Genomic DNA, 14106 nt, shown 5'->3' with positions numbered 1-14106 from the left:
TTGTTATAGTTTAAGCTGATTTTGTATCACTTCTAGTCATAAAGCCTATAATTTGTACAAAAAAATTCAGTTGTCTGGTATACATATCTATGATTTTTGTGACTGTTTGGGCAATTTTTAATATACAAACTATAAAAAATTATAGTGCATAAAGTTTGCATATTAGGAATATCTTACGCACGAATATCTTGATCTAGATGAAGGCAAGGAAAAGGAAATACTAGACATTTTCCGAATGGCGGTCCAAGAATTAAAACTGAATTATAAAAAAAATGTTAAATTGTGAATATTGACATAAATATGTCCAAAATAGGACTGAATCTATAATTATACTTAGGTATGTCATAATTGAAATTTACCTGTCTCCTGCTCTATTTATCAACCCATGGCTCAAAAAAACTGCAAAAAGCTATAAAATTATTTAAAAACTTTAAATTGGAAGAAAATCAGGAGGCTTGGCTTGTTTCCCAGTTTCCATCCAACCAAAGACACCTTAAAAAAGACAATCGTCAAATACGACAGTTAAAATGTCATTAACGTCACTATTGACATATTTGATGTACGTCAAAAATTAGTCAATCAGAATCTTAGACTAGGAAAGAGAGAAATCTCTCTTTCTGGGGATACTTGAAAAGTAAAGTGTATGTCACTAAACCAGCGAGTTTAGAAGATTAAAAAAAACAAACACAAGTAACGTTCAAAAATTATTTTGAAATCGCCTTGGTTATTGTCAGGTTGTTAACGCTGCTCAATTCGAATATTTAATTTAAACAAGTATTTCTTTAATTTTACATTTTATCATCATTTTTCGTTCAAAATTTCTGATTCTGCATAGAAAAATGGTGGTTTTCATTTAAAAAACATATTGATGACGTCATATCTTTTTTTTTGAGTCACTCTGTATATGAAGTTTCTACGTAAAGAAACCCCTAAACCAAATATTAAAATCGATAAGTTCGGGCACTTTTTTCAGAAACGGTCCATTTCATTTTTATTGAATTTATCATTTACTTGCGGATGCACTGTATACAAGAACACATTCCAGGCAGTTTTGGCCATAGATTTCTAGAAGCTTTATCTTGAAAAAATTCAGACACTAATTTGGCATAAAAAAACACGTTTCCTCTACGCCACTGCCCTCTCTCGCAAATATTAATTAATCGCGGGGGGGGGCTTCCACATAATTCACCCAGTGGGGCGCGTAAAAATTCGCGAGGTAAGCGAAATTCATAATTACCCGTCAGGATATATTAAACATCCACCCATGGAAAGAGAAAAACCTTCTTTTCCCCCCTCACAAAAATGTGATCCTTTTGTTAATACATTCGGCGAACCCCCATTCATCCCCCCCTTTCCAGTTAAAAAATTAATATTTTGGGGGCGGCATTCGGGGGGTAACTGAGAAGGAGTTTCTATTTTAGCTACGATATTAGGATATAAAGAATGGAAATTCTAATTTTAATCTTGGTGTAATATAAGCTATGTTCTTTTTATACGAAGAGGAAGGTTCTTTAGAACACCTTCGGTTTAGACTCTTTAAATCTCTTAACACAATATCGGTGGTACAATATCATGTCAATTTTGTCACTTTATTATTTTAAGCTACTTTTATTCGCTAAAAAGCATAAACCCTACTTTAGAGATAATGGCTTTTACAACAAAGGGGTTCCGACCAGATATGTTTTATCCCTTAGTATTTCTCAGAATAGGGCAATTGTAAAATGTATAGGGCAATTAAAGCTATGTAACATTAAAAATCTTAACAATTTCAATTCATTTAAAAAGAAAATTAAGTCAGTCTTACTTAAGAATGTTCTGTATTCACATAGCGACTACTTTAAGAGTTTTCATTAGAATTTCTGGTTTGTCCTGTTTGTTTGGCTAAAGTTTTCTTTAATAGGTGAATTTTATTACAGCACAAACAAAGTACCAGACACTGACTAAATAGGAGTGACTTTCAGCATGTTGCTGCTAAATTCGTTGATATCATAGACGACAGAACTTATAATAAGTCGTTTTAGTCTATTTTTAAATATGTTGAAGTTTGTGTATCTATTCGTTTTAACGAAGAAAAGAGTTGATTAAACAAGCTAATTCCTTCATGAAAGGGTTTTTTTTTAGAAAATAAACAAAGTTAAATTTTGGCAAATAAACAGCATCCTTACATCTAACATTATATTTATTGTGTGAGGCAACCTACTATGTATATGTATCTTAAGGCTTTGAGTAAATTAAATCATTATGACTGAAATTTGGATCGGGAGCCTCCTCCCCCCGGGAAGGGGGAGAGATGTGAAAAAAAAAATTAAATTTATCGGCACATCCTCCGCGATGTTTTACGACTTTCCGACTTTCCAATTGGAAAATGTATTTCGGATATGGCGGCCTGTTTTATTTTTACCTGTGGGCCATAAGTCGCCGTATACTACCTGCCATAAAACATCATCCGTCTCGCTCCCACTCCCGGCCGGGCCCTAAATGGTTTAAGTAATAAATTTTTCTGAAAACTAAAGCGACCACCACTTTTTTTCATTTATCAAACTTTAATATAACATTGAGTGGTAAGTATTATACTATAAAATGTTATTTTATTTAGTCAAAAAAAACTAATATAAGTTACTGCCCTGTCGGCAAATTAAATTGCAGAAACATCTACAATATTGCGTCTTGCAGCAATATTTTAATGTTCGCTTTTTTCATTGCATCCGCAACATTGCTGAAACATTATAGCAATATTTCATGGGGTATGTTACTGTAATATTGCATTAATGTATGTGCTGTATTATATTAATACTCAGCTAATATTACTTACATCTTTCATTTAAATTGCTGCTATATTTTATATTTAATTTGCAATATTAATAAAATATAACAAAATTATTATTCCATTCTTATTAATAATATTATTGATAAAAGGTAAAGTTAAAGGATATATTATTATATGTTGGGATGAAGTAATTTATTATAAAAGAGTAAAACATACAGGCATATATATTTTAATATCTCCATTTATGATACATGATGTAGATTTAATGAATTTTGCATGTAAAGAAGATAAACATTTTATAATTGGCAAAGAAAAAGAAGTTTTACATACTTTAAACGAACTTGACAGTTTTAAATCTTCTGATCTTGGCATCGACGTATATAAAGAAATTAAGAAATACATTTATGGCCCTGTGAAAATGTACAATGTAAAATTTTAAGATTACCTTACAATGATACAATTTACGTCACTTGACCCATTCTTCACGCAGTGAGCATGAATGAGTGCCAATTAGAATATTATCAATAAGTTTAGGAATAATTTGTGCAATAAGTAATTGCATTTTTTGTTGAATATATATGTATATTTACACACCTGTATAATAATAAATAATTGTACCATCTATATATTTCGATTATTAGTATTATAATTAATTGAAACCCACTTAATAAACATTTGTTTGCAAAATTTAGCAGATACCTGTGAAATTAATCAATCATTAAATATCTTCCATAAACAATATGGCTGCAATATTACACATCGAATTTCAGTGATATTTTATTTTCATTTTTCGGGTTTCATTTCAATTTTTTCACCAAAAATTGATTTTTTTCGAAATCAAACTAAGTATACCAGCGTCTTATTTGGGTCACCTAGATTACGAAAACTCCGAGTTATAACAGGATCCGAGCAGAACTAAGAGAATGAGAGCACTTTGAAAATCCTGAAATAGTCGTTTTCGACGTCCGTTTTTGAGGCCAAAAATGGGCATCAAAAATGCCATATCTCGGCTATCGTTAAAGCTACGACCTTGCGGATGGTCTCGTTGGATTCAAAATGGCGAAACTAAGACAAAACCGTTGGAATTTTCCCGAAAACTCCCATAGAAGCCGAGATATCCACCTCCAAAGTTTGGGATTTTTCATTTTTCGGGTATACCCCCCCGTATCGATTTTTTTTACCAAAAATTGATTTTTTTCGAAATCAAACTAAGTATACCAGCGTCTTATTTGGGTCACCTAGATTACGAAAACACCGGGTTACAACAGGATCCGAGCAGAACTAAGAGAATGAGAGCACTTTGAAAATCCTGAAATAGTCGTTTTCGACGTCCGTTTTTGAGGCCAAAAATGGGCATCAAAAATGCCATATCTCGGCTATCGTTAAAGCTACGACCTTGCGGATGGTCTCGTTGGATTCAAAATGGCGAAACTAAGACAAAACCGTTGGAATTTTCCCAAAAACTCCCATAGAAGCCGAGATATCGACCTCCAAAGTTTGGGATTTTTCATTTTTCGGGTATACCCCCCCGTATCGAATTTTTTCACAAAAAATTGATTTTTTTCGAAATCAAACTAAGTATACCAGCGTCTTATTTGGGTCACCTAGATTACGAAAACACTGGGTTATAACAGGATCCGAGCAGAACTAAGAGAATGAGAGCACTTTGAAAATCCTGAAATAGTCGTTTTCGACGTCCGTTTTTGAAGCCAAAAATGGGCATCAAAAATGCCATATCTCGGCTATCGTCAAAGCTACGACCTTGCGGATGGTCTCGTTGGATTCAAAATGGCGAAACTAAGACAAAACCGTTGGAATTTTCCCGATAGCTCCCATAGAAGCCGAGATATCGACCTCCAAAGTTTGGGATTTTTCATTTTTCGGGTATACCCCCCCGTATCGAATTTTTTCACCAAAAATTGATTTTTTTCGAAATCAAACTAAGTATACCAGCGTCTTATTTGGGTCACCTAGATTACGAAAACACCGGGTTATAACAGGATCCAAACAGAACTAAGAGAATGAGAGCACTTTGAAAATCCTGAAATAGTCGTTTTCGACGTCCGTTTTTGAGGCCAAAAATGGGCATCAAAAATGCCATATCTCGGCTATCGTCAAAGCTACGACCTTGCGGATGGTCTCGTTGGATTCAAAATGGCGAAACTAAGACAAAACCGTTGGAATTTTCCCGATAGCTCCCATAGAAGCCGAGATATCGACCTCCAACATTTGGGATTTTTCATTTTTCGGGTATACCCCCCCGTATCGAATTTTTTCACCAAAAATTGATTTTTTTCGAAATCAAACTAAGTATACCAGCGTCTTATTTGGGTCACCTAGATTACGAAAACTCCGGATTATAACAGGATCCGAGCAGAACTAAGAGAATGAGAGCACTTTGAAAATCCTGAAATAGTCGTTTTCGACGTCCGTTTTTGAGGCCAAAAATGGGCATCAAAAATGCCATATCTCGGCTATCGTTAAAGCTACGACCTTGCGGATGGTCTCGTTGGATTCAAAATGGCGAAACTAAGACAAAACCGTTGGAATTTTCCCGATAGCTCCCATAGAAGCCGAGATATCGACCTCTAAAGTTTGGAACTTTTCATTTTTCGGGTATACCCCCCCGTATCGAATTTTTTCACCAAAAATTGATTTTTTTTCGAAATCAAACTAAGTATACCAGCGTCTTATTTGGGTCACCTAGATTACGAAAACACCGGGTTATAACAGGATCCGAGCAGAACTAAGAGAATGAGAGCACTTTGAAAATCCTGAAATAGTCGTTTTCGACGTCCGTTTTTGAGGCCAAAAATGGGCATCAAAAATGCCATATCTCGGCTATCGTCAAAGCTACGACCTTGCGGATGGTCTCGTTGGATTCAAAATGGCGAAACTAAGACAAAACCGTTGGAATTTTCCCGATAGCTCCCATAGAAGCCGAGATATCGACCTCCAAAATTTGGGATTTTTCATTTTTCGGGTATACCCCCCCGTATCGAATTTTTTCACCAAAAATTGATTTTTTTCGAAATCAAACTAAGTATACCAGCGTCTTATTTGGGTCACCTAGATTACGAAAACACCAGGTTATAACAGGATCCAAACAGAACTAAGAGAATGAGAGCACTTTGAAAATCCTGAAATAGTCGTTTTCGACGTCCGTTTTTGAGGCCAAAAATGGGCATCAAAAATGCCATATCTCGGCTATCGTCAAAGCTACGACCTTGCGGATGGTCTCGTTGGATTCAAAATGGCGAAACTAAGACAAAACCGTTGGAATTTTCCCGATAGCTCCCATAGAAGCCGAGATATCGACCTCCAAAATTTGGGATTTTTCATTTTTCGGGTATACCCCCCCGTATCGAATTTTTTCACCAAAAATTGATTTTTTTCGAAATCAAACTAAGTATACCAGCGTCTTATTTGGGTCACCTAGATTACGAAAACTCCGGATTATAACAGGATCCGAGCAGAACTAAGAGAATGAGAGCACTTTGAAAATCCTGAAATAGTCGTTTTCGACGTCCGTTTTTGAGGCCAAAAATGGGCATCAAAAATGCCATATCTCGGCTATCGTTAAAGCTACGACCTTGCGGATGGTCTCGTTGGATTCAAAATGGCGAAACTAAGACAAAACCGTTGGAATTTTCCCGATAGCTCCCATAGAAGCCGAGATATCGACCTTCAAAGTTTGGAACTTTTCATTTTTCGGGTATACCCCCCCGTATCGAATTTTTTCACCAAAAATTGATTTTTTTTCGAAATCAAACTAAGTATACCAGCGTCTTATTTAGGTCACCTAGATTACGAAAACACTGGGTTATAACAGGATCCGAGCAGAACTAAGAGAATGAGAGCACTTTGAAAATCCTGAAATAGTCGTTTTCGACGTCCGTTTTTGAGGCCAAAAATGGGCATCAAAAATGCCATATCTCGGCTATCGTTAAAGCTACGACCTTGCGGATGTTCTCGTTGGATTCAGAATGGCGAAACTAAGACAAAACCGTTGGAATTTTCCCAATAGCTCTTATAGAAGCCGAGATATCGACCTTCAAAATTTGGAACTTTTCATTTTTCGGGTATACCCCCCCGTATCGAATTTTTTCACCAAAAATTAATTTTTTTCGAAATCAAACTAAGTATACCAGCGTCTTATTTGGGTCACCTAGATTACGAAAACTCCGGGTTATAACAGGATCCGAGCAGAACTAAGAGAATGAGAGCACTTTGAAAATCCCGAAATAGTGGTTTTCGACGTCCGTTTTTGAGGCCAAAAATGGGCATCAAAAATGCCATATCTCGGCTATCGTTAAAGCTACGACCTTGCGGATGTTCTCGTTGGATTCAGAATGGCGAAACTAAGACAAAACCGTTGGAATTTTCCCAATAGCTCTTATTGAAGCCGAGATATCGACCTTCAAAGTTTGGGATTTTTCATTTTTCGGGTATACCCCCCCGTATCGAATTTTTTCACCAAAAATTGATTTTTTTCGAAATCAAACTAAGTATACCAGCGTCTTATTTGGGTCACCTAGATTACGAAAACTCCGGGTTATAACAGGATCCGAGCAGAACTAAGAGAATGAGAGCACTTTGAAAATCCTGAAATAGTCGTTTTCGACGTCCGTTTTTGAGGCCAAAAATGGGCATCAAAAATGCCATATCTCGGCTATCGTTAAAGCTACGACCTTGCGGATGTTCTCGTTGGATTCAGAATGGCGAAACTAAGACAAAACCGTTGGAATTTTCCCAATAGCTCTTATAGAAGCCGAGATATCGACCTTCAAAGTTTGGAACTTTTCATTTTTCGGGTATACCCCCCCGTATCGAATTTTTTCACCAAAAATTTTTTTTTTCGAAATCAAACTAAGTATACCAGCGTCTTATTTGGGTCACCTAGATTACGAAAACTCCGAGTTATAACAGGATCCGAGCAGAACTAAGAGAATGAGAGCACTTTGAAAATCCTGAAATAGTCGTTTTCGCCGTCCGTTTTTGAGGCCAAAAATGGGCATCAAAAATGCCATATCTCGGCTATCGTTAAAGCTACGACCTTGCGGATGGTCTCGTTGGATTCAAAATGGCGAAACTAAGACAAAACCGTTGGAATTTTCCCGATAGCTCCCATAGAAGCCGAGATATCGACCTCCAAAGTTTGGGATTTTTCATTTTTCGGGTATACCCACCCGTATCGATTTTTTTCACCAAAAATTGATTTTTTTCGAAATCAAACTAAGTATACCAGCGTCTTATTTGGGTCACCTAGATTATGAAAACTCCGGGTTATAACAGGATCCGAGCAGAACTAAGAGAATGAGAGCACTTTGAAAATCCTGAAATAGTCGTTTTCGACGTCCGTTTTTGAGGCCAAAAATGGGCATCAAAAATGCCATATCTCGGCTATCGTTAAAGCTACGACCTTGCGGATGGTCTCGTTGGATTCAAAATGGCGAAACTAAGACAAAACCGTTGGAATTTTCCCGATAGCTCCCATAGAAGCCGAGATATCGACCTTCAAAGTTTGGAACTTTTCATTTTTCGGGTATACCCCCCCGTATCGAATTTTTTCACCAAAAATTGATTTTTTTCGAAATCAAACTAAGTATACCAGCGTCTTATTTGGGTCACCTAGATTACGAAAACACCGGGTTATAACAGGATCCGAGCAGAACTAAGAGAATGAGAGCACTTTGAAAATCCTGAAATAGTCGTTTTCGACGTCCGTTTTTGAGGCCAAAAATGGGCATCAAAAATGCCATATCTCGGCTATCGTTAAAGCTACGACCTTGCGGATGGTCTCGTTGGATTCAAAATGGCGAAACTAAGACAAAACCGTTGGAATTTTCCCAATAGCTCTTACAGAAGCCGAGATATCGACCTCCAAAGTTTGGGATTTTTCATTTTTCGGGTATACCCCCCCGTATCGAATTTTTTCACCAAAAATTGATTTTTTTCGAAATCAAACTAAGTATACCAGCGTCTTATTTGGGTCACCTAGATTACGAAAACACCGGGTTATAACAGGATCCGAGCAGAACTAAGAGAATGAGAGCACTTTGAAAATCCTGAAATAGTCGTTTTCGACGTCCGTTTTTGAGGCCAAAAATGGGCATCAAAAATGCCATATCTCGGCTATCGTTAAAGCTACGACCTTGCAGATGGTCTCGTTGGATTCAAAATGGCGAAACTAAGACAAAACCGTTGGAATTTTCCCAATAGCTCTTACAGAAGCCGAGATATCGACCTCCAAAGTTTGGGATTTTTCATTTTTCGGGTATACCCCCCCGTATCGAATTTTTTCACCAAAAATTGATTTTTTTCGAAATCAAACTAAGTATACCAGCGTCTTATTTGGGTCACCTAGATTACGAAAACACCGGGTTATAACAGGATCCGAGCAGAACTAAGAGAATGAGAGCACTTTGAAAATCCTGAAATAGTCGTTTTCGACGTCCGTTTTTGAGGCCAAAAATGGGCATCAAAAATGCCATATCTCGGCTATCGTTAAAGCTACGACCTTGCGGATGGTCTCGTTGGATTCAAAATGGCGAAACTAAGACAAAACCGTTGGAATTTTCCCAATAGCTCTTATAGAAGCCGAGATATCGACCTTCAAAGTTTGGAACTTTTCATTTTTCGGGTATACCCCCCCGTATCGAATTTTTTCACCAAAAATTGATTTTTTTCGAAATCAAACTAAGTATACCAGCGTCTTATTTGGGTCACCTAGATTACGAAAACACCGGGTTATAACAGGATCCAAACAGAACTAAGAGAATGAGAGCACTTTGAAAATCCTGAAATAGTCGTTTTCGACGTCCGTTTTTGAGGCCAAAAATGGGCATCAAAAATGCCATATCTCGGCTATCGTTAAAGCTACGACCTTGCGGATGGTCTCGTTGGATTCAAAATGGCGAAACTAAGACAAAACCGTTAGAATTTTCCCAATAGCTCTTATAGAAGCCGAGATATCGACCTTCAAAGTTTGGAACTTTTCATTTTTCGGGTATACCCCCCCGTATCGAATTTTTTCACCAAAAATTGATTTTTTTCGAAATCAAACTAAGTATACCAGCGTCTTATTTGGGTCACCTAGATTACGAAAACACCGGGTTATAACAGGATCTGAGCAGAACTAAGAGAATGAGAGCACTTTGAAAATCCTGAAATAGTCGTTTTCGACGTCCGTTTTTGAGGCCAAAAATGGGCATCAAAAATGCTATATCTCGGCTATCGTTAAAGCTACGACCTTGCGGATGGTCTCGTTGGATTCAAAATGGCGAAACTAAGACAAAACCGTTGGAATTTTCCCAATAGCTCTTATAGAAGCCGAGATATCGACCTTCAAAGTTTGGAACTTTTCATTTTTCGGGTATACCCCCCCGTATCGAATTTTTTCACCAAAAATTGATTTTTTTCGAAATCAAACTAAGTATACCAGCGTCTTATTTGGGTCACCTAGATTACGAAAACACCGGGTTATAACAGGATCCAAACAGAACTAAGAGAATGAGAGCACTTTGAAAATCCTGAAATAGTCGTTTTCGACGTCCGTTTTTGAGGCCAAAAATGGGCATCAAAAATGCCATATCTCAGCTATCGTTAAAGCTACGACCTTGCGGATGGTCTCGTTGGATTCAAAATGGCGAAACTAAGACAAAACCGTTGGAATTTTCCCAATAGCTCTTATAGAAGCCGAGATATCGACCTTCAAAGTTTGGAACTTTTCATTTTTCGGGTATACCCCCCCGTATCGAATTTTTTCACCAAAAATTGATTTTTTTCGAAATCAAACTAAGTATACCAGCGTCTTATTTGGGTCACCTAGATTACGAAAACTCCGAGTTATAACAGGATCCGAGCAGAACTAAGAGAATGAGAGCACTTTGAAAATCCTGAAATAGTCGTTTTCGACGTCCGTTTTTGAGGCCAAAAATGGGCATCAAAAATGCCATATCTCGGCTATCGTTAAAGCTACGACCTTGCGGATGGTCTCGTTGGATTCAAAATGGCGAAACTAAGACAAAACCGTTGGAATTTTCCCGATAGCTCCCATAGAAGCCGAGATATCGACCTCCAAAGTTTGGGATTTTTCATTTTTCGGGTATACCCCCCCGTATCGAATTTTTTCACTAAAAATTGATTTTATTCGAAATCAAACTAAGTATACCAGCGTCTTATTTGGGTCACCTAGATTACGAAAACACCGGGTTATAACAGGATCCGAGAAGAACTAAGAGAATGAGAGCACTTTGAAAATCCTGAAATAGTCGTTTTCGACGTCCGTTTTTGAGGCCAAAAATGGGCATCAAAAATGCCATATCTCGGCTATCGTTAAAGCTACGACCTTGCGGATGGTCTCGTTGGATTCAAAATGGCGAAACTAAGACAAAACCGTTGGAATTTTCCCAATAGCTCTTACAGAAGCCGAGATATCGACCTCCAAAGTTTGGGATTTTTCATTTTTCGGGTATACCCCCCCGTATCGAATTTTTTCACCAAAAATTGATTTTTTTCGAAATCAAACTAAGTATACCAGCGTCTTATTTGGGTCACCTAGATTACGAAAACACCGGGTTATAACAGGATCCGAGAAGAACTAAGAGAATGAGAGCACTTTGAAAATCCTGAAATAGTCGTTTTCGACGTCCGTTTTTGAGGCCAAAAATGGGCATCAAAAATGCCATATCTCGGCTATCGTTAAAGCTACGACCTTGCGGATGGTCTCGTTGGATTCAAAATGGCGAAACTAAGACAAAACCGTTGGAATTTTCCCAATAGCTCTTACAGAAGCCGAGATATCGACCTCCAAAGTTTGGGATTTTTCATTTTTCGGGTATACCCCCCCGTATCGAATTTTTTCACCAAAAATTGATTTTTTTCGAAATCAAACTAAGTATACCAGCGTCTTATTTGGGTCACCTAGATTACGAAAACACCGGGTTATAACAGGATCCGAGCAGAACTAAGAGAATGAGAGCACTTTGAAAATCCTGAAATAGTCGTTTTCGACGTCCGTTTTTGAGGCCAAAAATGGGCATCAAAAATGCCATATCTCGGCTATCGTTAAAGCTACGACCTTGCGGATGGTCTCGTTGGATTCAAAATGGCGAAACTAAGACAAAACCGTTGGAATTTTCCCAATAGCTCTTACAGAAGCCGAGATATCGACCTCCAAAGTTTGGGATTTTTCATTTTTCGGGTATACCCCCCCGTATCGAATTTTTTCACCAAAAATTGATTTTTTTCGAAATCAAACTAAGTATACCAGCGTCTTATTTGGGTCACCTAGATTACGAAAACACCGGGTTATAACAGGATCCGAGCAGAACTAAGAGAATGAGAGCACTTTGAAAATCCTGAAATAGTCGTTTTCGACGTCCGTTTTTGAGGCCAAAAATGGGCATCAAAAATGCCATATCTCGGCTATCGTTAAAGCTACGACCTTGCAGATGGTCTCGTTGGATTCAAAATGGCGAAACTAAGACAAAACCGTTGGAATTTTCCCAATAGCTCTTACAGAAGCCGAGATATCGACCTCCAAAGTTTGGGATTTTTCATTTTTCGGGTATACCCCCCCGTATCGAATTTTTTCACCAAAAATTGATTTTTTTCGAAATCAAACTAAGTATACCAGCGTCTTATTTGGGTCACCTAGATTACGAAAACACCGGGTTATAACAGGATCCGAGCAGAACTAAGAGAATGAGAGCACTTTGAAAATCCTGAAATAGTCGTTTTCGACGTCCGTTTTTGAGGCCAAAAATGGGCATCAAAAATGCCATATCTCGGCTATCGTTAAAGCTACGACCTTGCGGATGGTCTCGTTGGATTCAAAATGGCGAAACTAAGACAAAACCGTTGGAATTTTCCCAATAGCTCTTATAGAAGCCGAGATATCGACCTTCAAAGTTTGGAACTTTTCATTTTTCGGGTATACCCCCCCGTATCGAATTTTTTCACCAAAAATTGATTTTTTTCGAAATCAAACTAAGTATACCAGCGTCTTATTTGGGTCACCTAGATTACGAAAACACCGGGTTATAACAGGATCCGAGCAGAACTAAGAGAATGAGAGCACTTTGAAAATCCTGAAATAGTCGTTTTCGACGTCCGTTTTTGAGGCCAAAAATGGGCATCAAAAATGCCATATCTCGGCTATCGTTAAAGCTACGACCTTGCAGATGGTCTCGTTGGATTCAAAATGGCGAAACTAAGACAAAACCGTTGGAATTTTCCCAATAGCTCTTACAGAAGCCGAGATATCGACCTCCAAAGTTTGGGATTTTTCATTTTTCGGGTATACCCCCCCGTATCGAATTTTTTCACCAAAAATTGATTTTTTTCGAAATCAAACTAAGTATACCAGCGTCTTATTTGGGTCACCTAGATTACGAAAACACCGGGTTATAACAGGATCCGAGCAGAACTAAGAGAATGAGAGCACTTTGAAAATCCTGAAATAGTCGTTTTCGACGTCCGTTTTTGAGGCCAAAAATGGGCATCAAAAATGCCATATCTCGGCTATCGTTAAAGCTACGACCTTGCGGATGGTCTCGTTGGATTCAAAATGGCGAAACTAAGACAAAACCGTTGGAATTTTCCCAATAGCTCTTACAGAAGCCGAGATATCGACCTCCAAAGTTTGGGATTTTTCATTTTTCGGGTATACCCCCCCGTATCGAATTTTTTCACCAAAAATTGATTTTTTTCGAAATCAAACTAAGTATACCAGCGTCTTATTTGGGTCACCTAGATTACGAAAACACCGGGTTATAACAGGATCCGAGCAGAACTAAGAGAATGAGAGCACTTTGAAAATCCTGAAATAGTCGTTTTCGACGTCCGTTTTTGAGGCCAAAAATGGGCATCAAAAATGCCATATCTCGGTTATCGTTAAAGGTACGACCTTGCGGATGGTCTCGTTGGATTCAAAATGGCGAAACTAAGACAAAACCGTTGGAATTTTCCCGATAGCTCCCATAGAAGCCGAGATATCGACAACCAAAGTATGGGATTTTTCATTTTTCGGGTATACCCCCCCGTATCGAATTTTTTCACCAAAAATTGATTTTTTTCGAAATCAAACTAAGTATACCAGCGTCTTATTTGGGTCACCTAGATTACGAAAACACCGGGTTATAACAGGATCCGAGCAGAACTAAGAGAATGAGAGCTTTTTGAAAATCCTGAAATAGTCGTTTTCGACGTCCGTTTTTGAGGCCAAAAATGGGCATCAAAAATGCCATATCTCGGCTATCGTTAAAGCTACGACCTTGCGGATGGTCTCGTTGGATTCAAAATGGCGAAACTAAGACAAAACCGTTGGAATTTTC

This window comes from Anthonomus grandis, chromosome 5 (genome assembly GCF_022605725.1).
Source record: "Anthonomus grandis grandis chromosome 5, icAntGran1.3, whole genome shotgun sequence".
Lineage (NCBI taxonomy): Eukaryota > Metazoa > Arthropoda > Insecta > Coleoptera > Curculionidae > Anthonomus > Anthonomus grandis.
The sequence above is the reverse complement of the archived record's forward strand: the minus strand, read 5'-3'. Positions refer to the sequence as shown.